At 37.8% G+C, this 27,310-nt stretch overlaps 1 pseudogene; it reads left to right on the plus strand.

Moving 5' to 3' along the window:
* The window catches only part of LOC142845811 (vomeronasal type-2 receptor 116-like), a 29,875-nt pseudogene continuing 2,565 nt past the window's right edge, over positions 1 to 27,310 (plus strand).

Here is a 27,310-nt window from a genome sequence, read left to right on the forward strand (position 1 = left end):
ATGATGTTCCCTCTGCTTTTTATGTTTCCGGCTCTGCAGTATTACAGCTCTGCCTACTCCTTTGACCGTTCTCACTGTTCTACAAAGACAGGAGTCAGTGTGTATAAGGGTGGGGATATGGTGGTTACTGCATTTTTCCCACTGCATACTATTGTATATGATTCCATCACTGAAGATCCAAGCAGTGACAGCCTCTATCATCAGTAAGTTCATTTTTTCATTTCTTTATTTTTGTCTTATTTTCAAATAGATAATGCCTAGAAATACTCTGTGTGCACACATCAGTGCTGCCTACATCTTCCATATTACTCCTTCTACTCCATATCCCAATAACTATTTCTAATTTATTTCTATTTACTAGTTTCTTAGCTTCAAAGAGAACAAAATTATTCTAGTTTTCTTCATTCTAGCTTCTCCTTTCTGAGACTCAATTCTCTCATTATTAAAACATTCCTAACCCTCTTTCAGACTGTGTTGTCACTGAATTATACCCACTATTATTATCTACAATCACAATACCATCCTTGGCATGGAATATCTCTAATGAGTATAAGGAAATTCTTTTTCTGGGTAGTAAAAGATCTGGTTAACTCTTCCCTTTATTAGAATGAATTGTTTTTCATCATCTCTTCTGATTAGTTTTAGTTTGAAGTCTCTTTTGTCAGATACTAGTTTAGCAATGCCTGTTTCTTACTTGGTCCCTTTTTTTGAAGTAATTTTGTCTATTACTTTAAGCTGGTAAATATCTTTAAAAACAAGATGTGTCTCTTGGTAATCAAAAATAGATGGACTTTGTTTTTTAATCTGTCAGGTCAATCTGTGAGTTTTAATTGGAGAATTGAATCTATTAGTATTTGATGTTATTGTTTTGTTATTGAAAATAGATTTTTATTCAATATATTCTAATTATGGTTTTGCCTTCCCCTACTCCTCCAAGGTCCCCCCTCACTGTTCCACCTATCCAAATTCATACCTTTCATTCTCTTTTTAATTGGAAAACAAAACAATAATATTATTATAAAATAATAGTATAAGATCTTTAAAACCCAATAGAAAAAAAACAGAATCAAAAGAGTCAAAGACAAAGTATAAGAAACATTTACAGACATAGAGACACACTTTCACCCACAAAGAAAACCCATATAAACAAAATTGGAAATTAATATATGTGTGTATACATATATGTATATATTTATGTATCAATGGGTGATAAATATATGCATACATATGTATGTATGTATCAATGTGTGAAGATAGAGAGACAGAGAGATGGATGGATGGACAGACAGATAGGGACACAGTGTTCTTTAAGTGGAAAATGCCCAGATAATGCATTACAAAACAAAAAATTCACCAAAAATATTATGGGATTCATGTTGTGTTAGTCATCTTCTGCTGGACATGAGACCTGCCCTTAAGTGTGGACTGTATACCCAATGAGACTCCATTGAAAAAAAAAACTGATTTTTTTCCTATGTAATGGTTATCACCTGGAGAAAGCCTTTGGATTAGGGAATGGGACTTGTGTTTACTTTGCCTTCCAGTGCTAAGACCTTATCTGGCTTAGACATGTGCATGCCTTGTGAATGCTGCCAGACTATGTGAATTCATATGTGTGTCATTCCTGATGTGTCTACGTGCCCTTGTTTTGTTGGTATCCTCCATGCCTTCTAGATCTTCAAATCTTCCTGCCTCCCCTTCCATAGGATTTCCTGAGTCCTGTGGAGATGTATTTGAGGGAGACATCTCATTTATGACTGAAAGTTAAAAGAACACTTTCTCTGCATATTTTCCAATTTTAGGTACATGGTATCCATATCTGTTTCAGTTTCCTATGGATAAAAGCTTCTGTGATGATGGCTAAACAAGACACTCATCTAAGAGTACAATAAAATGTCACTGGGAGTTATTTTATTGCTGTTCTTTTAGTGGAACAGTAATATTTGATTCTCATGTAGGTCGCTGGACTATCTAATCTCAGGTTATTGGCCACCCAAGCAGCATTGGTTGGACTCTATCTCGTGGGGTGGGTCTTAAGTCTAACCTGATATTGGTTGGTTACTTCCAAAAGCATTATGCTACTATTGTACCAGCATATATTGAAAGCAGGTCACAATCATATATGGGAGAGTTTACAGTTGGGTTACTATTTATCTTTAGCTTCTAATAGAGAAAGGCAATTCCTATATGATGGCCAATTCCTGGCTTTATGCCATGCAGCAGCTCTGACTGCTTGGGGCAGAACTGCAGAAGAAAGAAGATTGAGTAATTTACTAAGGTCATACAGGACCCAAAAGAAACCTTCACTAATTTCATACAAGATTGATATCAGTGGTAAAGAAAATGATACCAAAATCAGAAGCTAGACAAATGATAATTGAATCTCTGGCTTTGGAACATGCTAATTCTTAATGCAAAGGATAATTATGCCTTTAAAGGTAAGATCAAAACACTTGGGGAAATGGGTCTGAGAAATAATCCATATTAAATCTCATGACCATGATGATGCTTCGATAGGAGAGGTGATTTCCAGAGTTTTGAAGAAAAATCTAAGTGTCAAGTGTTTCAACTGTGGCAAGCAAGGCAACATTAAAGTGGACTGAAAACAGGGCGTTAGTATAAACGGTGTTATTTTCTAAGCATAATTCAAACAGAATGTCCCTCCCTTCTGGATTATGCAGAAGGTGTGGCAAAGGCAGGCATTGTACTAATGACATCTAAGGTAACCTTTTGCTGTCAGGAAATTCCTTGAAGGGCATCTCACATGGCCCCAAGCCAAGCTCAGTTCAGTTGTTTTCGGTCATCATAGAGGAAATTCCTTTCCAAAGAATTAAAGAACCTGGTGCCTATTGTAAGAAACCATACTTCTCTGGATGATACACTAGCTATAGAAGAGAAAACAAATAATTCAGGAAAAACCATAAAGCAAGTATTTTGGCAAACTTCCAAACTTTATATGAACAAAGACCAAATTAAATTACAAATAAATGACATTACCATTGAAGGTCTGGAAGACACAGGTGTGAATGTAACAATACATGTAACAGAATCTTGGCATCAAAATTGACCTCTTCAAGAGGTAAATGCATTTGAGGATTGGAGCTTTATCTCAGGTAAAACAGAGCATGAGAAGGGTCAAATGCATACGGCCACAAAGACAGATTGGAAAATCAAAACCATATGTTGCTAACATAGCAATGAATTTGTAGGGGTGTGATTTGTTATAGCAATGAAATACTCATATTAACATTTCCCCAATCTTAGAAACAAACAATATATTAACTTATGATTCTGAGAAAATATTAGAAGGTATTGTAAAGAGAAGTCACCTATGATTCATATTGTACAAGAACAGGGGACAACAGCTGCTGATCTTCTAAAGTCATCAGCATCCCTGTCTTTAAAATGGTTGAAAAACCTGTATGGGTTGTTCAATGACCTTTGACAACAGGAAAACTGCAGGCCTTAGAACAGCTGGAAAAGGAGACGCTAAATGCTCAGCCTATTGAAGAACCAACCAGCCCTTGTAATTCTGTATTTGTTGTTAAAAAGAAATGTGGAGAATGGAGAATGGTAACAGATCTAAGAACTGTTAATAAGGTAATCCAGTCAATGGGCTCTCTATGGTCTAGAATTCCTTTGCCTTCTTCATTGCCTAAAGGATGACCTCTTATAATTATTGATTTAAAAGTTTGAATCTTCACTATACCTTTACAAGAAGAAGACAGAGAAAAATTTGCTTAATGGTGTCTACTTATAATAATTCTCAGCATGTTAGAGAATATTAATGGAAGATTCTCCCACAGGGAATGTTAAATAGCCTTAACCTGTGCCTATAATTTGTACATCAACCATTTGAAATGATACACAACAATTTCCTCAATTTATACTTTACATAGATGCATTTTATTATCTGATTCAAATGTAAATACTTTGGAATGTTGGTGAAAGTAAAAAATATTTTTCCTTGTTGGGATTACAGTTTTTCCTGAAAAAAAAATATAAAGAGGAGATTCTTTTAGTTATTTAGGCTATAAAATAGGTTTATGAAATAATAGGCCATAAAAGTTATAAAATAGGAGAGATCAATTGCAGATTCTTTTTTTGGTATTCAAAATAGTCATGTATTTTATTTAAAAACATATAATTTTTACTATTCATGTAATTCTTTTCACATTTTTAGATATAATTAATAAATTAATTATATGTACCTAAGGGGGATACTATGATTTTTTACAAAATTTATTAAATTTTTAAAAAATACCAATCCAAGTTCCCCCTCTCTTCCCTCCTCCCATTCCCTCAATACATCCTCCTCTCACTATATCCCCTCCAATCCTCAGGGAGGGTAAGGCACATTGCTTTGGGAAAGGTCCAAGGCCCTCCCTACTATATCTAGGCTGAACAAAGTATCCATTCAAAGAGAATAGGTTCCCTAAAAGCCAGTACATCCGGTAGGGATAAATCCTGGCGCCACTACCAGTGGCCCCTCAGTCTGCCCCAGCCATGCAACTGTCAACCACATTCAGATGGACAAGTTTGGTTCCATGCTTGTTCCTTCCCAGTGCAGCTGGAGTTTGTGAGCTCCAATTACATCAGATAGACTGCTTCAGTGTGTGTACCCATCATGATCTTGACCTCTTTGCTCATATTCTCATTCCTCTCACTCTTCACCTGGAATTTGGCAGTGCTCCGATGCCGGTCTCTGCCTCTGTTTCCATCATTTGCTGGATGAAGATTCTATGGTGATATATAAGATATTTATCAGTCTGACTACAGGGCTAATGAAGATCCGTCCCCCTCTCATTTATTGCTTAGGGTCGTAGCTGGAGTCAGCCTTGAGGATTCCTGTGAATTTCTCTAGAACCAGGTTCCTGCTAACCCTATAATGGCTCCCTCAATCAAAATATCTCTTTCCTTGCTCTCATTATGTCTTTTCTCCATCTTGACTATCCCATTCCCTCAAGTTCTCTTTAACCCTCCTCTCCTCCTCTTCCTTTCTTACCTTCCCTTCTCCCCCAGTCCCCATGCTCCCAATTTTGTCATGTGAACTTGTCTATTTCCAATTTTCATGTTTTTCTTTGGGTTCACCTTATAGCTTAGCGTTTCTAGGATCATGAACTATATGCTTAATGTCCATTGTTTATAGATAGCATCCACTTATTACTGAGTACATACCATATTATTATTTTTGGGTCTGGGTTACCTCACTCAGGATAGTGTTTTTTAATTCCATCCATTTGCATACAAAATTTAAGATGACATTGTTTTTTGTTTGTTTTATCATTTTTTTAAAAATAATTATTTATTATGTATATAATATTCTGTCTATGTGTGTGCCTGCAGGCCAGAAGAGGGCACCAGACCTTATTACAGATGGTTGTGAGTCACCATGTGGTTGCTGGGAATTGAACTCAGGACCTTTGGAAGAGCAGGCAATGCTCTTAACTGCTGATCCATCTCTCCAGCCCCGATGACATTGTTTTTTTTACTGCTGTATAGTACTCTGTGTAGATGTGCCACATTTATTTATCCATTCTTCAGTTGAGGGGCATCTAGGTTGTTTCCAGGTTCTGACTATTACAAATAATACTGCTATGGACATAGTTGAACAAATGATTTTATAGTATGATTGAGCATCTTTTGGGTATATGCACAAGAGTGGTATTGCTGGATCCTTAAGTAGATTGATTCCCAATTTTCTGAGAAACTGCCATATTGATTTCTAACGTGGTTGTACAAGGTTGTCTTCCCAATAGCAATGGAAGAGTGTTCCCCTTACTCCACATCCTCTCCAGCATAAGCTATCATTGGTGTTTTTGATCTTAGCCTTTCTGACAGATGTAAGATGGTGTCTCAGAGTTGTTTTGCTTTGCATTTCCCTGATGACTAAGGATGTTGAACATTTCCTTAAGTATCTTTTGGCCATTTAATATTCTTCTGTTGAGGAATCTCTCTTTAGTTCAATACCCCATTTTTAATTGGGTTATTTAGAATTTTAATGTCTAATTTCTTGAGTTCTTTATATATTTTGGAGATCAATCCTTTGTCTGATGTGGGGTTGGTGAAGCTCTTTTCCCATTCAGCAGGCTGTCTTTTTATCTTATTGATTGTGTTCTTTGCTTTGTAGAGCTTCTCGGTTTCAGGAGGTCCCATTTATTTATTTGTTGTTCTCAGTGTCTGTGCTACTGGGGTTATATTTAGGAATTGGTCTCTTGTGCCCATGTATTAAAGGCTATTCCTTTGGCTTTTATAGACAGTCATCAGGGAGTTTCCTGTGGGTAGGCTCCCCGAAAACCCAAACCCATCCAGGAGCCCTTACAAACTACTAGCCCCATCCTGCCCCCAAACCCAGCGATCGTCCAGCAGACTCTTATGACCTCCAAGGATTGCTAGGAGATACTTCTAATCTATGGCCCACTATTGAAGTGAATCCTGATGAACTGAGTAATTTGTTCAAAACCTTAGGGAGTTTAAGAACTTAAATAGTCCTAGGAAATTATCAGCTGAAGCTGAGAAAGAATTGGCTTTGGTGGGAAAGAAATTATAGAATATGCATGTGGATCATGTGAATCCAAAACTTAACTGTATTCTGATCATGTTACCCTCAAAGAATTCCCCAAATGGAATTTGAGTGCAGAGGGAAGATATTACCTTAGAATTGATCTTTTTTTAACCACCTAAACAGAGTAAAAAAAATAACTTATGTGGAAAAGGTCTCTGAATTTATTCTAGAAGGAAAATTGAGACTTTGTCAGTTAAGGGAATAGACACAGTAGAAATTACAGTACCTTTTGTCAATGATGAAATTGACAAATTATGGATTGATAAAGAACATACAGTAATTTTGAGGGAGAAATTAACAACAATCATCCCAAAAGCAAGAGTATTCAATTTATAAAGAAAGCTAGTTGGATCATTCCTCACATTGTAAGGGAAACACCAATATCAGGAACCCATACATTCTATACTGTTGCAAATAAAACAGGGAAGGCAGGTTACAGATCAGAAAATTTAGCCCAATGGTGGTGGTGCACACCTTTTATTTCAGCACTTGGGCAGAAGAAGTAGAAGGATTTCCTTGAGTTTGAGGCCAACATGGTTTGCAAGAGGTAGTTCCAGGATAGGCTCCAAAGCTACAGAGAAAACCTGTCTGAAAAACAAAACAAAAAAAATCAGAAAATTTAAATAAGGTGGCTCAAAGACCTTATGATTCTTTCCAAAAGTCAGGAGTATATGATATTCTCAGGATTCTAAGAGATTTTAAAGACCCTCTCGCCATAGTTACCAATTCACAATATGCTGAAAGAGTTGTTTTGTGGATTGAAATCATTGAGTTTATACCAGATGATACAGAATTGGCTTTATTAATCATTCAGTTACAAGATATAATCGGGACTAGGAATCATCCCAAATACAAAACACACATCCAATCCCGTACAGGTTTGCCAGGTTCTTTAACAAAAGGAAATTGAGAAATAGATCAATTATTGAAAGGAAATACACTGAAAGACTCAGAATTTCATAAAAAACATCATGTCAATAGTAAAGATTTAAAAACACTTTTCCATCATATGCCAACTAATGCGCGAAACAATCCCATACCAGTTAGGATTTAAAGGGGTATTTATTTTGGGGGTAAAACTCACAAAACACCATCAGGAAAGAAGCCTAGTCATTGGAGCAGGAGTTGGAACCAAGCGCCGGAACCAAGAGAGCAAGCCGAGGCTTGCTGCTCTTTTTTAAAGGTAAATAGACCATGCCCCAGTGGGCTGGTATTTCAGCAGCTATTGGCTGAAGGAACGGAAGGGGCTCCCGCAGCACAGTGTGCTCATACTTCAGGGGCTATTGGCTGAAGGAGCCGAAGGTCCTCCCGCAGCAGCCAACAAGGCAGGGAAATATCCTACTTGTTTTTTATACAACCAAATACCACTACCTGTAGAAAGTAAACCAAAGGATACTCAAAGGAATGAAATCTGGCAGATGGATGCGTTCCATTTTGTATAATTGTGAAAATTAAAATATGTACACTACATCAGTGATACCTAGTCAGTATTTCAATGGGCAATTGCTCTGAGTTTAGAGAAGGCTGATTCGGGATTCATACACTTTTTAGAAATTATGGCCATAATGGATATACCTGTACAAATTAAGGTGAACAATGCTCCAGAATATATCTCTAAGAAAATTAAACAGCGTTTTGCTTATGATAATATGAAGCACATTTCAGATATACCACACAATCTGATATGGCAAGCAGTTATTGAAAGATCAAGTTGAACTCTAAAGGATGTGTTAAATAAACCATAACGGGTAACAAAGACCTCCGGAAATAGATTGCACAATGCTTTATTAACTTTGAATTTTCTAAATGAGAAAGGAACAACCGCAGAGAGACATTGGATATAGAAAAACCTATGGAATTAAATCAGCCAGGATATTTTAAAGATGTGTTGACCTTAGAATGGAAACCGGGACATGGGGGTTGGTTTTGCTTTTTATTCTATAGGGGATGAAAATTTATGAATACTATCGAAATTGATAACTATTCAAAATGAACAAGAGAGATCTCTTAATTAGAAGAGATGATAATTCATCAAACAGCATGGTCATTTAATCTAAACTAACCTACAAAACTAACATACTTTTTTTTTTATTTGATCAGATGTAACTTGCGAAAAGGGAACCTCTCCAAAGTTAGGGTTGGGGTAGGGTTTTCTTTTGTCTTTCCAGGAAAATAAAAACAATTATTTTTAGGAATTTAAAGACATTTGTACAAAAAGAAAATCCAAAGTAGAAGGGACTATTAGGAAAACTTACCAAGGAAAGGAATATTCTGACTTAATGCAATCTCTGAAGTCTCCAAAAGGAGGATGGGGTCCCATATCCACAATTCCACGAGGACTATTATGGCATCACTAAGCTGAAAAACACCACCTAAAGATTGACTTTGGACTAAAAACTGCTCAGAACAATGTCAAGGTAGTTAGTAGAGATGATCTAGCCTCACAGACTACTTTAGCTAAGACTGGAGAAAAGCCCTGCACTTTCCATTACACAGAGATTGGATAACAAGTGATACAGCGACCTCTCCCAGGACTTGATAATTAACCCAAATTTTTCCTTTCAGGATCCACTAAAGATCCCATCACTCCCAGACAGTAGGAAGTAAATTTAAGAACACAACACCTCCAAAATGTAGGGTGGATGGATTTTGGTCTTCCATTGAATTATGAATATTGTCATTGTTTAGGCAGATTGGTTACAAGTTATTATTGGTTTATAATAGTCAGGAAAAAAGCTAAACAAAGGATATTAGATTCAGGGTTCTTGTTTTGGAAAAAAGGGAGATACAGATATGGTAGGCTGAAAGGGTAGATTATTGAATCTACTCTAAAATGACTTAAATTGTCCCAGAATTATTTAGCTGTAACAAATATTTCTTCAATATCAATAAATACTCAAGAGAATTCATTTGACTATAATAAATGTGACAAAACTTTCAGTAGGGCTTCATCTGTCATAATCAGAATGTCAGATGACAATTTGTGTTTATTCAAATTGGAAATCATCATAGCTACACCAGATGAGACTGAAAAGGCACAAACGGTAAAATCTGCCATTGTGCTTCAGACTTTACCCAACATCAAAGCATTGGACAGAAAATTTTTGTATGTGTAAATGTTCATATTTAGTTCTAGTCTTTCAGTGTAGGTTAAATTAATTAGAAAAAGAGAGGGAGAGGGAGGGAGGGAAGGAAAGAGGGAGGGAGAGATGGAGAGAGAGAGAGAGAGAGAGAGAGAGGAGGGAGGGAGGGAGGGAGGGAGGGAGGGAGGGAGGGAAGGATAGAGGGAGGGAGAGATGGAGAGAGAGAGAAAGAGAGAGAGAGAAAGAGAGAGAGAGAGAGAGGAGGGAGGGAGGGAGGGAGGGAGGGAGGGAGGGAGGAAGGAAGGAAGGAAGGATTGAAGGAAGGAAGGAAAGGTGGGAGGAGGAAAGGGAGGAACAGATGAAAAAAGGAAGAAGCCCACATGTGTTCTACCAGGCCTCTACTTAGTTTTTCAGGTTAGACTGTAAAGATTCCTATGCTTTCATGTCCTCTTCTTTTGGATTACATATCCCTTTAATCCCCCTACTTTTCACCATACTTCTACAGTATTCCCTGCTTAAGACTTTCCATGCACATACCCCATACTCTGGCACACTGTTTATATTTTGCCTATACTGACATTTTTTAAAAAAATAAAATGTTGATATATAAGGCAGCCATGAAAATGTGCTTCACAGACTCCAAATACAGGGACTGGTATTTGCAGAAACCTAGCTACTCTGCATTGAAGTCTGAAATTTATTCTGAATTTTTTCCTTAAGAACATGCTTCCACCTTCTTCTCTGACATAGTCAATGACTCAATATTGCCTCTGGGCCTTCAGAAAAATGCTAATGTCATTTATGAGACTCCACTTTCATGACCAGATAACATTACTTACCTAAAAATGCATTATTAATATTTCAGTCCAAATAGATATAAATTTTAAAATGCTGATGTTATAAAGATGCAAACATCTAATCTCTAAAAGTAATTTTTGCATGCAAAAGTAATAGTCATGGCTTGAATATTTCCCCTTACTAATATTTTTTCCATTACTGTGATAAAATACCATAAAAAAGCTAGCTAAGGGGAATGATTTATTTTGGCTTATACTTCCAGGAGATACTATCTGTCGTGTTAGCTTAGGCATGACAACAGGAAGAGAAATCACAATGACAGGAGCTGGAATTTCACTAGTTGCATTGTATTTTCACTCAAAAAGCAAGAGACTGGACAGGAACTGAAGCAAAAGTATAAAGTCCAAAGGCCCGTCTCCAGTGAAAGACTTCTTCCAGTAATGCTCAAACTTTTTAAAGTTCCACAGCCTTCATCAATGTCATCAACTGAAGGCAGAATGTTCAGATGTGAATATGTGGGAGATATTTGACATTCAAAAGACAGCACCCCTAAATATTCTTGTGTCTTCTGTTCAGGTTAAATATAAATAACTACCAAATTGTCCTGGCAATGGTTTTTGCCATTGAGGAGATCAACATGAACCCTCATCTTTACCCAATGTGTCTCTGGGGTATGATATCTATAATGTCCTGTATAGTGAATGGTCGACATTGGATAGATGCATTACGTGGCTATCAGGGAAGAAATATATAAGTAATTACAACTGCAGGAAAGAAATGAAGTCTGTTGCTGTATTCTCAGGAGTATCCTGGATAATATCTGCCCAGATAGGAACACTGCTGGGACTCTACAAATATCCACAGGTGAGAACGAGTGGAGTAGAGAGATGAAAAACACAAGTTCAGGATCATCCCAAGGTGAAAAATGAGCATGAAAGAAAATTATGATTATACATCTGACAAAGTTTTTAATCCCAAAGAGTGAGTGTTCAGTGACTTGGCGACATATCCATATTTCCATGGTCTAGGACAGAGAAAAGGGATAGGCAGGAGCAGACAGTGATTACCTGGGACTGTGAGTGATGAGGAATTTTCTAGAAAGCTCCCAGAAAGTAGGATACCAGTATTTTAATGGTATTATAATATAGAGAGGTGACTTTGGGAGTAAAGTATTTGATTCACAACCATGAGAACCTGAGTGTGAATCTCTAGCACATGAAATCTGGCCATGACAAGACATATCTTTAACCTCAGTTCTGGTAAAGCAGAGAGTCCCTCATAAGAAAGTCAGGCTAGCCAAAGCAGTGAGCTGCATGTTCACTTAGAGACCTATGCTCAAAAGAAAAAAAGAGTAAAGTGAAGATTGACAAGGTAGTTCCAATATTAGCCTTTTACCTCATGTGTACATGTATATAGATGTGATGAGCAAATTCTCTTCATCACTCTAGCTGATTCTACAAGTCTGTCATGATTTGACCCATGCTTTATAGTTCCTCCTCTTAATTCTGCTTCTACTTCTTTTCATTTTAGCTGACCATTGGGTCTTTTGATCCTAACCTGAATAATCATGATCAGTTTCCCAATCTCTATCAAATGGCCTCCAAGGACACATCTCTGGCCAGTGGCATTGTCTTATTGTTGAATTATTTCCAGTGGAATTGGGTGGGGTTGATTGTATCTGAAGGACAAAAAGGTGTTCAGATAATCTCAGACCTGAGGGCAGAAATGGACAGAAACAGAATATGTAGAGATATTGTGGAGATGATCCCAGTCAGTAAAGTATCGTTTTTGGCACAGAAACAATTGAATCCTACACGGGTTCTGAAATCATCAGCAAATGTGATCATCACCTATGGGGACAGTGACTTTCTGAGAGGCTTCCTGTCTTATTTAAAGAAGACTTTAGTTACAGGGAAAGTTTGGATCATGAACTCAGAATGGAATGATATCAGCCATTCAAAGCATTTCATTTTGCAGTCATTGCATGGGAGCCTCATTTTCTCACATCACCACAAAGAACTCTCTGGTTTCAAAAATTTTACCCAAACACTTCACCCTTCCAAATACCCAGAAGATTTTTACCTTCAATGGTTCTGGTTCTACTTTTTTAACTGCTCATTTGCTGATGACTGTACTACAGTTGAGAACTGTGTGCCTAATGTTTCCTTGCATGACTCACCTAACAACCATTTTGATAAGGTGATAACCGAGTATGCTTACAATACATACAATGCTGTGTATGCTGTGGCCCACAGCCTTCATGAGATGCTTCTTCATCAAGTAGAAGTAAAACCATTAAGAAAGGCAGAAGAATTGATGTTTTCAGCCTGCAGGTAATGTGTTTCCCATTGGAATGCTTATAACATAAGCAATGTGATTTTTCTAAATGTCTTCATTAGGAGGCCACACTACTAATCTTAGAATCTCTAAGAATACAAAATAAACTACTAGAAACACTGACAAAGGGGGGGGGGTAAGTCAAGATTTATACAGAAATAATTAAAAGGAAGGAAGAAAATGTGTTCTAAATCCACATCAGTATTTTATGTTGCCAGATCAAAGATTTCTATATAAAAATACAGAATATGTGTAATCTTGCGAGTCCCATGGGATTCAGTTGAGGCTGTGGACATTTGCTGAGAGGCCAGAGCTGAGTGTGGAGGGTGGAGTGCCTAGGCACATGGAAGGAATCACAAAATGTGGAGAATGGAATCTGCAGAGAAAAGCTGGAGGAAGGAACCTTCTGAGAGTATTAATCTTAAGTATGTGGCGTCCCATCCATGGAGAAGAAGCTTTAAAAAAGGGAAATGACTGAGTTGACTAAAGAAGGGATACTTCACAGGACTACCACAAGATGCAGCAAAGCCTGTGCAGACAGACTGGACAGTGGAGATGAATGAGGGTAGTAGAGTTCCCAGGCACGTTACTTCACAACATACCATAAAGTCCACAGAAGAAGGGAAGGGCGTGGCTGTCCCAGGGTAAGGTGCTCTATAAATAGAAGTTTTTATGTCTCGTTCCATCCTGCAGCCACTTTTAAGTAATCACTCAAAGGCTTGTATTATTTATAAACTTTTTGGCCTATAGGTCAGACTTCTTACAACCAGCTCTTACATTTAAATTAACACATTTATTTTTTATTTTTATTGAGCTATATATTTTCTCCACTCCTCTCCCCTGTCCCCTTTCACTTTCTCATATTATTCACATACTCCCAGTTACTTAGAAGATCTTGTCCTTTTCAACTCCCCCACGTAGATTAGATCCACGTATGTCTCTCTTAGGGTCCTGTTTGCTGTCTAGTTTCTCTGGGCTTGTGAATTGTATATTGGATTTTCTTTGCTTTATGTCTAAAAGCCACTTATGAGTGAGAACATATTATATTTGTCTTTCTGGGTCTGGGTTACCACACTCAATATTTCGGTGAAGAATGTGGCTGCTTTTTGCCCTTGTCAAAAGAGTCTCCCTGAGGGTAAAGTGAAAAGTTGTGGATTAATATCCAGGTCTTTGATTCGTTTCCTTTGGTCAACATCTTTGTTTTTGTGCCAGTACCAAGCTGTTTTCATTACTATAGCTCTGTAATAGAGTTTGAAGTTGGGGATGGTAATGCCTCTGGAAATTCTTTTATTGTATGATTGTTTTGGCTATCCTGGGTTTTTTGTTTTTCCATATAAAGTTGATTATTGTTCTCTCAAGGTCTGTGAAGAATTTTGTTGAGATTTTGATAGGGATTGCATTGAATCTATAGATTGCTTTTGGTAGAATTGCCATTTTTACTATGTTAATCCTCCCAATCCAAGAGCATGGGAGATCCTTCCATTTTCTGGTATCCTCTTCAATTTCTTTCTTCAAAGACATAAAGTTCTTGTGAAATAGATCTTTCACTTCCTTGGTTAAAGTTACCCCAAGATACTTTATGCTATTTGTGGCTATTGTGAAAGGTGATGCTTCTCTGATTTCCCTGTCTGCTCCATTGTTCTTTGTGTATAGGAGGGGACTGATTTTTTTGGAGTTGATCTTGTATTCTGCCACATTACTAAAGATGTTTATAAGCTGTAGGAGTTCTTTGGTAGAGTTTTTGGGGTCATTTATGTACTCTATCATATCATCTGCAAATAATGAAAGTTTGACTTCTTTCCAATTTGAATCCCCATGATCTCCTTATGTTGTCTTATTGCTATTGCTAGAACTTCAAGCACTATATTAAAGAGGTATGGAGAGAGTGGACAGCCTTGTCTTGTTTCTGATTTTAGTGGAATGGCTTTGAGTTTCTCTCCATTTAATTTGATGTTAGCTGTTGACTTGCTGTATATTGCTTTTATTATATTTAGGAATGAACCTTGTATCCCTAAGTCTTCGAGACCTTTATCATACAGGGTGTTGAATTTTGTCAAATGCTTTTTCAGCATCTAATGAAATGATCATATGGTTTTTTTCTTTCAGTTTATTTATATGATGGATTACATTGATAGATTTTCATATGTTGAACCAGCCCTTCCTCTCTAGGATGAAGCCTACTTGATCATAATGTATAATATTTTTGATGTGTTCTTGGATTCGGTTTGCCAGTATTTTATTGAGAATTTTTGCATCGCTGTTCATGAGTGAGATTGGTATGTAATTCTCTTTCTTGGTTGAGTCTTTGCATGGTTTTGGTATCAGGGTAACTGTAGCTTCATAAAAGGAGTTTGGCAGTGACTCTTCTGTTTCTATTATATGAAACACATTAAGGAGTATAGGTATTAGTTCTTCTTGGAAGTTCTGGTAGAATTCAACATTGAAACCATCTGGTTCTGGGCTTTCTTTGGTAGGGAGGTTTTTGATAACAGCTTCTAATTCCTCACGACCTACAGGTCTATTTAAATTGTTCACCTGGTCTTGATTTAATTTTGGTATATGGTACTTATCTAAAAAAATGTCAGTTTCTTTCACATTTTTCAATTTTGTGGCATACAGGCTTTTGTAGTAAGATCTAATGATTCTTCGAATTCTTCTGTGTCTGTGCTTAGTTCCCCTTTTTCATTTCTAATCTTGTTAATTTGCAGGATCTCTCTCTGCCTTTTGAGTAGTTTGGATAGGGGTTTGTCAATCTTGTTGATTTTCTCCAAGAAACAGCTTTTTGTTTCATTGATTCTTTGGATTGTTTTCTGTGTTTCTAAACTGAATGCTGGGAGAGAGGAGGTGGAGTGAGGAGAAGCTATGGAGCCAACCCTGGAAACAGACATGCTGGGACCTTGCCCATAGGCCATGAGTCTCGTGATTAAAATACAAAATAATGGTGAGTTCCCAAGAGATCAGCCCAAATGTCTCAGTGTGTGGGTGCACCCCTCAGGTCCTGACTTCCTTGCTCGTGTTCTCCCTCCTTCTGCTCCTCATTTGGACCATGGAAGCACAGTCCGGTGCTCCAATGTGGGTCTCTCTCTCTATCTCCTTCGATCGGCAGATGAAGATTCTATGATGATATGCAAGATATTCGTCAGTATGACTATAGGGTAGGGCCACTTCAGGCTTCCTCTTCTCAACTGCCCTAGGAACTAGCTGGGGACATCTCCCTGGACACCTGGGAACCCCTCTAGGGTCAAGTCTCTTGCCAACTCTAAAATTGGCTCCCTTAATTAAGATATATACTTCCCTGCTCCCATATCTACCCTTCCTTTATCGCAACCATCCCATTCCCCCAAGTTCTTCCCATCCTCCCCTTCTCACTTTTCTCTCCCCATCTCCCCTTTCCCCCATCCCACCCCACCCCCCATTCCCAGTTTTTGGCCAGCTGGACTGGGTCTTAAAAAGCATGGGATAAAACCGGACTCTCTGAACATGGCAGACAATGAGGGCTGCTGAGAAGCCAAGAACTATGGCACTGGGTTTTGATCCTACTGCATGTACTGGCTTTGTGGGAGCCTAGGCTGTTTGGGTGCTTACCTTCCTAGACTTGGGTGTAGGGGGGAGGACCTTAGACTTCCCACAAGGCAGGGAACCCTGACTGCTCTTCGGGCTGGAGAGGGAGGGGGAAAAGAGCGGGGGAGGGGGAGAGAAATGGGAGGCAGAGGCGGGGAGGAAGCAGAAATTTTTAATAATAAAAAAGTGAAAAATAAAAAATATATAAAATAATGGAAATGTGTTAAATTAAGATATAAAAGACAATTTTTCCTAATATGTATATAAAGTGTCCTTTTCCTTATCTTCTGATTGACTTTAGTTTGATAACTATTTTGTTAGATATTTGGATAGCTACACCCACTTACTTCTTAGTTCTATTTGATTGGAAAACCTTTTCCCACCCCTTTATTCTGAAGTAATATCTGTCTTTGAGCCTGAGATGTATTTCTTGTATATAGCAGAAGGTTGGATCCTGTTTTTGTATCCATTCTCTTAGGCTATGTTTTTTTTAAAAAAATATGTGAATTGAGTCCATTGATATTAAGTGATATTAATGACCAGCAGTTGTTAATTTTGTTTATTTTTTAGGTAGTAGTGTTTGTGTGTATCCATTCTTTCAGTTATGCTGGGAGGAGGTTATCAGTTGCCTGTGTTTTTGTGAGTGCAGTTATCTTTCCTGGGTTGGGGTTCTCCTTTTAGTACTTTCTGTAGGGCTGGGTTTGTGGATACATATTGTTTAAATCTGTTTTTCTTATGGAATATCTTGTTTTTTCCATCAATGGTGACTGAAAGATTTTCTGGGTATAGCAGTCTGGGCTTACATCCATGGTCTCTTTGTGTCTGTAGCACTTCTATCCAGGACTTCCTGGCTTTCATGATTTCTATCGAGAAATGAAGTATAATTCTGATAGGTTTACCTTGTTACTTGACCTTTTCCCTTGCAGCTCTTAATTTTTCTTTATACTGTATTTTTGTGTTTTGATTATTATATGGTGAAGGGACTATTTTTTTTAATCCAGTCTATTTGGCATTCTGTAAGCTTCTTGTACATTCATAAGGATGCCATTCTTTAGTTGGGTAAGTTTTTTTCTATGGTTTTGTTCAATATATTTTCTGTACCTTTGAGCTGGATTTCTTCTCTTTCTTCTACCCCTGTTATTCTTAGGTTAGGTCTTTTCATGGTGTCCCAGATTTCCTGGATGTTTTGTGTTACAAATTTGTTGTATTTAACAATTTCTTTGACCAATGAGTCTGTTTTCTTTATATATCTTCAGCACCTGAAATTTTTCTTCTATCTCTTGTATTCTGTTGGTTATACTTGTCTCTGTAGCTCCTGTTTGTTTACCCAGATTTTTGATATCCAGAATTCCCTCAGTTTGTGTGTTCTTTATTATCTCTATTTTTGTCTTCAAGTCTTGAACTGTTTGCTTTACTTGTTTGATTGTTTTTGGGGGGGGGGGTTTCTTTGAGGGATTTATTAATTTATTTCAATTTTTGTTTGTCTTTTCTTACATTTCTTTAAGGAGTTCTTTATTCCTCTTTAAAGGTCTCCATCATTTTAAAAAATTATATTTAAAGTCATTTTCTTCTGATTATTCTGGGTTTGGATGATTAAGTCTTCCTGTTGTGTCACTACTGTGTTGTGATGTTGCCATGTTGCTTTTTAGGTTGTTGGAGGAATTCTTGCATTGGCACCTATCCATCTCTTCCTTCAGTTGATGTAAGGAGTGTCTTTGCATCTTGATTGGATCCTTGCAGTGGTTGTCTGAGCATTTGGGAGTTTTTCTTAGTCTGTTTTCTTTTGTCAATGTCATCTCAAAGAAGCTCTGAGGTCTCTATAAGTCTGTTCTTGTGGTCTTCTCTCCTGTTTTACTCTCTTGGTGCTCTCTCTTGGTTCTCTCAGTGTTGTAGCAAGCTCTTGGTCCTCTTAGTATTGAAGCAAACTCTGAGCTCATAGGCAGGGTGTCTCTAGTAGCTTGGTGGGTCTAGTGGATGGGGTTGGGTTTTCAGGGAGTTTACTACAGGAAACTACCTGCTGGCTGGCTTGGAAAGGCTGGGAGTTGGGGAAGGGGCCTGGAGATTTGTCCCACTGTGGAGGTCCTAGGGAGTGGGTCGTCCCACCATGTGGCTGTTCACTAACCTCTCAAGTCCCCTCAGTATTGGAGTAAGCTGTGTTTCAGAGTTCCACTGCGGTTGCAGGAGGATTAGGGGGGTTGGGGGCAGGGTAGGGTTAGTAGTTTGTAGGGGCCGCTGGCTGGGTTTCAGTTTTAGGGGTGCCTACCTACAAGAAACTCCATGCTGGCTGGCTAGAAAAGTCTGGGGAGTTGGTGGAGGGCCCAGGTATTTGTTCCACTGTTGAGGTCCTAGAGAGTGGGGTCACCAGCTGCATGGCTGTTGACTGACCTCTTATGATTGGAGCAATCTGTGTTCCTAATCATATTCTGCTATATTCATATATTGATGAATTATACAGTTGTCATCAGAGAGGCTTTCTTCATCTAGCAACTGATGGGAGCATAGGCTTTGATCCACAGCCAAACCCTGAGGAAGACAGGGAGGAAAGATTGTATGAGCCAGAGAGGTGGGAAAAAATCATGAGAACATGGCTTATAAAATAAACCAAGAAGGGCTTATGGGGGCTCGCAGAGTCTGAAGTGGCAACCATGGAGCATTCATGAATCTGAGGTAGATCCTTTGCATATTTGTTATGGTTATTAGCTTTGTGCTCTTGTGAAATTCCTAACAGTGAAAGTTAGGGGTGTCTCTGACTCATTTGCCTGCTCTTGGGACCCTTTTCCTCCTACTGGACTATCTCCTCCAGCCCTGATATGAGGTTTTCTTCCTAGTCTTACTGTAATTTGTTAGGTCATATTCAGTGGATATCACAGGGAGGTCAGCTACTTGTTTGTTTGAAGGGAAATGGAGGAGGAGGATATCTGGCAGAAAAGGGAGGTAAGGGGAAGGAATTGGGAGAATTGAAGGCAGGGCAAACTGTGGTAGGGATGTAATGTATGAGAGTAGAATAAAATTTCAAAAATCACAAAAACACCTACCACAAAGAGAGAATTCAAATATGTTTTTATTTTCTCCAAGTATATATACCCTGCGTTATAATTCAGTGGTGATTTAGCTTTTTTTCATTTATTTTCCCCCAAAGCCAAGGGTGATGATTTCTTAAAATCCTGCCTAATACCTTTACTTACTAAATATGATGGATGATGAATAATAAAAACTTCAATTTTAGGTGGTTTCTGTTTCTATTCTATTTTCATCTCAAGGAGTTTATTTTTTCTTAGAAATACACACCAAATGATATTCATTTATATTTTATATCTCATAGTTTTTCTTCAGGGATTTATTAAGTTATGTGTTCTCAAGATGCTTTTGTGTTTTTGTTTATTTGTTGTTCTTGTTTTGTTTGCTTTGATGTTTGTTATTATCCCTGGAGAGGTCATTATTTATTTAATGACAAAAAGAACAACTAAACTCAGAGAGTTAGGCCCCAACTTGTTCAGAGATACTACTGTTCATTGTATTGAATTAAACTTATACATCCAGCTTGAATTTGATTTTCTTTTCCAAAGTTTTATATTTAATAAAACTAAAAACAGAAATTTTTAAAAGGATATAAAAGCTAGCCAATAGGAAGCTAGATTTAATAGACCAAGCCTTGATTTAATTAATACAGTTTCAGTGTGGTTATTTAGGGAGTCTGGGTGGCCAGGAAATGAACAAGTGGCCTCCTACTACAACTAAATTTTGTTAGACAAACTGACAATTGCCAGGTTTTCTTTCATTTACTTTTTATCTTGGTGCTTGTTATTGAGAGCTACTATCTATTAACAAGATTGTTATTTTCAAAAATATCATAATATATTAGCTATCCATAGGCTGCCATTTGCCCTACATTCTTGATACCTATGTTAAATTTACTTTATGCATCAAGAATTTAAACTATACAAAACTTTCCCAAACACTTCAGTTATTTGTCTTCACTCTGGTACCAGCTTCATAAAATAATACATCTTTTTTAGCTGCACCCTTTTCTAAAAGACAAGCAGTTTACTAATCATGCTGGAGAACAAGTGAATTTGAATGAGAAAATGAAACTGAATGCAGAGTATGACATTCTCAACTATTGGAACTTTCCAGAAGGTCTAGGACTTAAAGTAAAAGTTGGACAGTTTTCCCCATATGGTCCACTTGGTCAACAATTATCTTTATCTGAGGACATGATAGAATGGGCCACAGGAATTACAGAGGTGAGTTGGGTATAATTATAATACAATTAACTACACATAGTAAAACAAATCTTGATAAGGACCTCCTAACCAAAATCTATTTACAATGGACCTTCTTATAAAGAAAAGAGTAATTTCTTCTAATAAAGTCTCATTTCAGGGAAGAGTCCATTCCCAAGAATCTCAATGTTATTTTTGTAGAACTTTTATGTCATATTTCTTTGTTTGAAAACTTTCTATTTTATTGGTCTTTTGCTTTATGTGTGTTTGTTTCATTGGGGTTTTCTGTTTTCAGTTTTGTTTCCTTGTTTTGTAAACATAGAGAAAGAAAGGGCATAGAGTTGAACAAAGGGTGAGTTAGGGAGATCTAAGAGGAATTGAAGGAAGAAAGATACATGATCAGAATATTTTCTGTGAATACGTCTTTTAATGTATTATACTAAACTATATATATTTTAATCTTTTCTTTTGCCTTGCAGTTTTGTGATTTTTTATGTACTGATATTTTTAAGTTTTCTATATAAATTTAAAAAATATTACTGGATATTAAAAATATAAATATATGAAATAGTATATGTTGTTTTTTAGGACCCATATAAAATTAAGGATACTACTATTTCTGTGAAGAATGAAATAGGAATTTTAAATTGGTATTGCATTGATTCTGTAAATAGTTTTTGGTAGAATGGTCATTTCCACAATATTACTTCTATCAATCCTTGAGCATGGGATGTCCTAACATCTTTATGAGGAAATTCAATTACAATAACAAATACAGAGATTTGACAGAAATATTCATGTTAACTTGAAGTAGAAGACACTTTTGTATTTTCTTTTTTTCCTAACATGGTTCAGAGACAGCATCATTAGAGTACTGATTGGAGAAGATATACTTCGCAGATTTTAGAGCTAAGGGTGTCCATCATTCCTTCAATAGTAAATTGAGGAAGGAATTGGAGAAATGGAAATGGAGAGCAAAGTAGGAATAAGAAGCACAGTGCATGGTTTAGGGCCACAAATGATAGTCGAGGAAATATTTCATAGCGGTTCACCAAAGCAGCGGTAGGGGTGATTTCTGCTCGGGCAACGGTTTCCAGGATGCCAGGCAGGAATCTCAGCTCCAAGTTCCTCTACCTCATTTCAGCTCCCATCTGCTCACCCAGTTTTTCTCCACCCATCAATCCACTCATGGCTAGCAAATGGGGTTGACATGTTCCAGCTGCTGTTTTCTAGTGTCCATGACCAACTGCCCCTCATTGACGGCTACTTTTGTCCTTGACCTGGTGCGAGCAAGATGGTGAAGCAGCACTAGCTTGACTGTTCCTTTGGAAACAAAAGCGTCATGTAGGCTTATTTTATTTTCCTTTAATTCTTTCTCTGCTAAAAGTAGAGTCTATTTGGTTTTAACTGTGACTCTTGTAACTCTTGTCTTTCACTGACTCTCACAGAGGCAGCTTTTAATCCATTATCATACCCAACAATCCCTTGAACCATGTATGTGCTTTTTAAACTCTATACTTCTAATTTAAGGAAGAGAATTTTTATATACCATATGTAATGAGATCATGTTCATTTACCAATATGCACCTAAATGCTCACACATTTCATATGAAAATATGTACAGCATCTGTTGGGGGTTGTCATTACTGACAGATCTTTAGGTTGAATTTGGTGGTTTCTGGGATTTGTTTAGCTATTACTTTTGACTGATAAGGCACTATGGTGTGCTTTGTGACAGTAGAAGACATTCACCTCATGACAGCAACATTAGAGGTAGGATGAGTCCATTGTCTCAACACACCTTCCAATGGCAAGCCTCCAATCACTAACTTTCTCACCTTTTAAAAAACATTTTGTTTTTATTTTTTTTACTATTTATATGAATGTGAAGGAAGGGATTATCTTATCTGCATGTCAAGTGCAGGTGCCTATGGATGCCAAAAGAGGCTGTTGGATTCCCTGTAGCTGGAGTTAACAGGCAATTTTGACCCATGCAATGTGAGTCTGGGAATCAAATTCATGACCTCTGCAAGAGCATCCCATGCTGTTAATACTGAACCATTTCTCCACCCCAATACTTCTCCACTTACAGGCTTCAGCATGTCTCAGCAGCATCATAGGCTGAAGGTCATCACTGTTAAGGCAGTGTGTATGTCCAAGCTACAGCAACATCCATCCAATTGGTTGTTTATGGATACAAAAACTATGTTCACTAATGTTCCAGTTCTATGAATAATGTGCTCAGTATAGTAGTAAGTGAAAATATGAATTATAACTTGCTCACTGATTTTCCTAAGACTCCCCAGTCTATCTGCAGTGAAAGTTGTAGTCCTGGATTCAGAAAATCCCTCCCAGAAGGAAATGTGGCTTGTTGTTTTGACTGCACTCTGTGTCCAGAGAATGAGATTTCCAATGAGACTGGTAAATGTGTTTTATGGAAAAATTCTCTACTTCTAACTAATAGCATTTTTATGAAGTGTCTCACATTTGTACTTCCAACTCTTTACACACTGAGCCATCTCCCTAGCCTAAGATATTAAGCAAAGTGTAGTGATATACACCTTTTACACTCAGGAGACAGAGGCAGACCAATATCTGTGAGGTTATAACCAATTACTCAGGAGGCTGAGACAGGAGGTTTATTGCAAGTTCAAGGCCATCCTAGGTATCAAAAGGGATCTCATTTCAAACAGAAGTCAGGGAAAGTTTTAAAAAAATTTACAGTAACTCAAAAAAAAAGAATGGATAATGGGGCATGATATGGAATGTTAGCAGGAATCCAGTGAGAACCAGTTAACTTTCATTAATATATACTGTATTGTTAAGACAACTGATTTCTTCAATATTTAATTACTGATTAATACCTTTAAGTGTTCAAATGCATGAATATAAATGATGTGATGCTGAGGTCAATCACCTCTATAATGAAAACTTTTTAGAGACAGGGTCTCTCTTGTAGATGGAACAGCGGGCCACTTCCCGCCGCCCAGCTCCCAGTCACCAGCTAGCTTTACCCAAAATAATTACATGGAAACTGTATTCTTTTAAACACTGCTGGGCCCATTAATTCTAGCCTCTTATTGGCTAACTCATATATCTTGATTAACCCATTTTTATTAATTTGTGTAGCACCACGAGGTGGTGGCTTACTGGGAAGGATCTTAACCTGCGTCCATCTTGGAGAGGAGAGCTATAGTGTCTGCCTCATTGCCTTCTTCCCAGCATTCTGTTCTGTCTACTCTGCCTACCTAATTTTCTGTCCTATCAAAGGGCCAAGGCAGTTTCTTTATTAACCAATGAAGGTAACACATAGACAGATGACCCTCCTCCATCACTCTCTATGTAATCCTGGCTGTCCTGCAACTCACTATGTAGATCAAGCTGCCCCTAAATTTCTAAAGATCCACTGCCTCTGTCTTCCAAGTACCAGAACTAAAGAAAGACATATGCCACTTTGCCTGGCCTATAATGGTAAACTCTTTAAATTCACTTTTTAAATAAAAAGTGTAATCATCTTTCTGGGAATTAAACTAAGGTTGTGGGCTTGGTGGCAGGCACCTTTTTTTCAGCAAGCCACCTTGAAGGCTCTCTAATGTATTTTTTTAAAGTCTTTGATTAGTGGAGTTGGGCATTTAGCTCAATTGGTAGAGTGCTTGCCTAGGTTTCAACTCCAGCACTGTATATGCTGTATTTGGTGACACACACCTAATTCCAGCACTTGAGAGAAGGAGAAAAGAGGATCAGAAGACCAAGGTCATCCTCAGAAACATAGTAAACACAACAGACTATCTCAAAATAAAGTATTTTGTTAGTGTATATTTGGTGTAGAATATAATGGGTTTTATGAATATTTGTTCACATATAACATACAGTGTGACTATATTTACATCCACATCCTACCTTGTCCCCCTCCTTCCTTCTAGAAGTTCTTCTTCTGGCCAAGTAGTTCACCTCCGTGTGTGTGTGTGTGTGTGTGTGTGTGCATGTAAAATCTAGACTGCAATAATGAATCATGCAATAATTGTCTTTGGAAACCTGGTTTATTTATTTCATTACATAAGATACAACCATACATAATTCTAGTTCTGGGGGATGTGATGCCCTCTGAAGACACCAACTATACACATGGTACAAGCAAAACCCCCATACATATAAAATAGATAAACCTAAAGAAAAATTAAATAATAATAAAACATAAAATGTATTTTTGTATAATTGTGTTATAAAGGGCACACAAGTCTAGCTCACTGCTCTATTGATCTGAGGAGACACTGTGATCACAACAACTCTTATAAAGAAAGCATTTTAGTTGGGGCCTGTTTACATTTTCAGAGGTTTACTCCATTATAACCATGGCAGGAAACATGGTAACACACCAGCAGACATGGCGCAGGCAGAGTAGCTGAGGGCTCTACATCTGAATCTGCAGAAAGCAGGAAGAGAGCCACTGGGATTGGCTTTTGCTTTTGAAAGCTCACAATCCATCCCCAGTGACATACTTCCTCCAACAAAGCCATACCTACTCCACAAGGGCACTCCTCCTAATCTTTCTCAAGTAGTACTCCTCTCTGATGACTAAGCATTCAAGACTATGAGGTCATTCTTTTGCAAACCACCACATTCCACTCCCTGCCTTCCCGTAGGGTTGGAGCCATATTATAATGTAAAATGCATTTAGTCTAATTTTAAAAGTCCCCATAATATCAATGTCTAGTGCGTTGGGGTCCCTGGGTAAGGGTCTCATGCAAATCAGGACACAGGGGATGCAAAGTGTGAACAACTGCATAATAAGCTTTATTTTGTATGGCCTTTTATGCAGACCAAAAAGCATTGCCTCAACTCTGAAACTCCCCCTTTACTCACGTACATGATCATGAGAAACTCTTACCTCTCCTTGCAAGATTCAATACCTCAATTAATAACAGTAATAAAAAGTACATAGAGAAGAAGTACATAGAAACAAGGCAAAAAGTATACAGAAGCAAAGCACTCCTTTGTAACTGGTAAAGCGTGAAGAACTGAGCTCAAAGGCCACTTCCTTATCCAGGGTACAGATTCTGACAGAACGTTTGAGAAATGGGCAGAAAAAGTTTGCTTTCATCTATGCTTGGTTTGCCAAGCAATCGTTTCCCAACTTTGTCTCATCTGTCCCAGGAGGAGCCTGAACTCTAAGCCAGTTCTGTGTCTCCACACCATAATCTATAACATTCTTAATACTGTTTACAAGCCCAAAGTTTACTCTCTTCTGAGACTCATGCAATCTCTTTAACTGTAACCCATGTAAAAATTAAAATAAAAAACAGGTCACATACTTCCAACATACAATCGCACAGAATGTACATTACCATTTCAAAAGAGAGGAAAGGAAGCATACTGAGGAAATACTAGACCAAAGAAAGACCAAAAGTCAACAGAGTCAACTCTAAATTCTTCATCTCCATATCTGATGTCAAAACACTTTTCAGCACTCTAACTCCTTCCAGCTTTGTTAACTGCAACACACCCGTCTCTCTCTCTCTTTGGCTGATTCCACACCCAGTCTGCAACTTTCCTCGGCAGGTATCTTATAACTCTGGCATCTCCAACATCTTTGGGTCTCCAACAAATCTAGACTTCACCTTTACAACTTCATACAATGGCCTTTCTGGGCTTCCATGCATACCCCTGACACACACCTAATCTCACCAGCATTCCTTAGCTGTGGAGGGAGGTACCACACAAGGATATATCTCTTTCATATATCCTTGACTCTAAAAGTCAGAACCATGTATTCAAAGCTGACAAGTTCTACTATTTGCTAGGCCTGAACATGGCCCCTACTTCCATTACATTTGTACTAGTTTTCTGTTGTTATGGTTTCCTTCACTGCTTAAGCTTTTCTTTCATTTCTTTTCAAAAGTTGGAAGACTTTCTGGGTGGGGTCTTCCCGGGGTCACAACTCCCATTATTAATTTTAGCATGGGGCTTTCTTTAAATGTTTATCTCTGTCTTAGTTAGAGTCTCTATTGCTGTGAAGAGACATCATGACCATGGCAACTCTTATAAAAGAAAATACTTAACTGGTGCTGGCTCATTGTTCAGAGGCTTAGTCCACTGTCATCATGATGGGAAACATGGTAGCACACAGGCATACATAGTGCTACAGAGGTAGCTGAGTTCTACATCTGGATCTGCAGGCAGCAAGAAAAGAACTGAGTGAGACATACTGAGACCTCAGAGCCCACCCCCTAGTTACACACTTCTTCCAATCAAGCCATACCCATTCCAACAAGGCCAAACCTCCTAATAGGGACCTATGGACCTATGGAGGGGACATTTTTATTCAAACCACCTCCATCCCCTTGAGTACTATATTTAGCTTGTTTACACTTCATGGTGCACTTTTTTCCTCAAAGTGTACATATTGTACTTTTCCTTGTTCATCTTGCTCCTTTTTATTATAGATCTACGTAAGGGTGTCCTCTAATAACCATGTAACACAATCACTTTTAGGTGGTCTTGAAATCTCCTCTTCCAGTGTCATTAATCTAAAACTCTTCAATTTAACATCAGGCAGATTTTTGGGCAAGAGCAGAAAATAGCCACATACTTCTACAAAATACAAGAAAAATTTCTAAGCTATTTATTAATATTCTCCTCTGAAACCTCTTGAGACATCAAATCTACACTGCTCACATCACCACAGTCTTCCATGCTCCTATTAGGATGGCCCATTAAGCCCCACTTAAATCATCCAACCACTC

Source organism: Microtus pennsylvanicus, chromosome 1 (genome assembly GCF_037038515.1).
Source record: "Microtus pennsylvanicus isolate mMicPen1 chromosome 1, mMicPen1.hap1, whole genome shotgun sequence".
Taxonomy (NCBI): Eukaryota; Metazoa; Chordata; class Mammalia; order Rodentia; family Cricetidae; genus Microtus; species Microtus pennsylvanicus.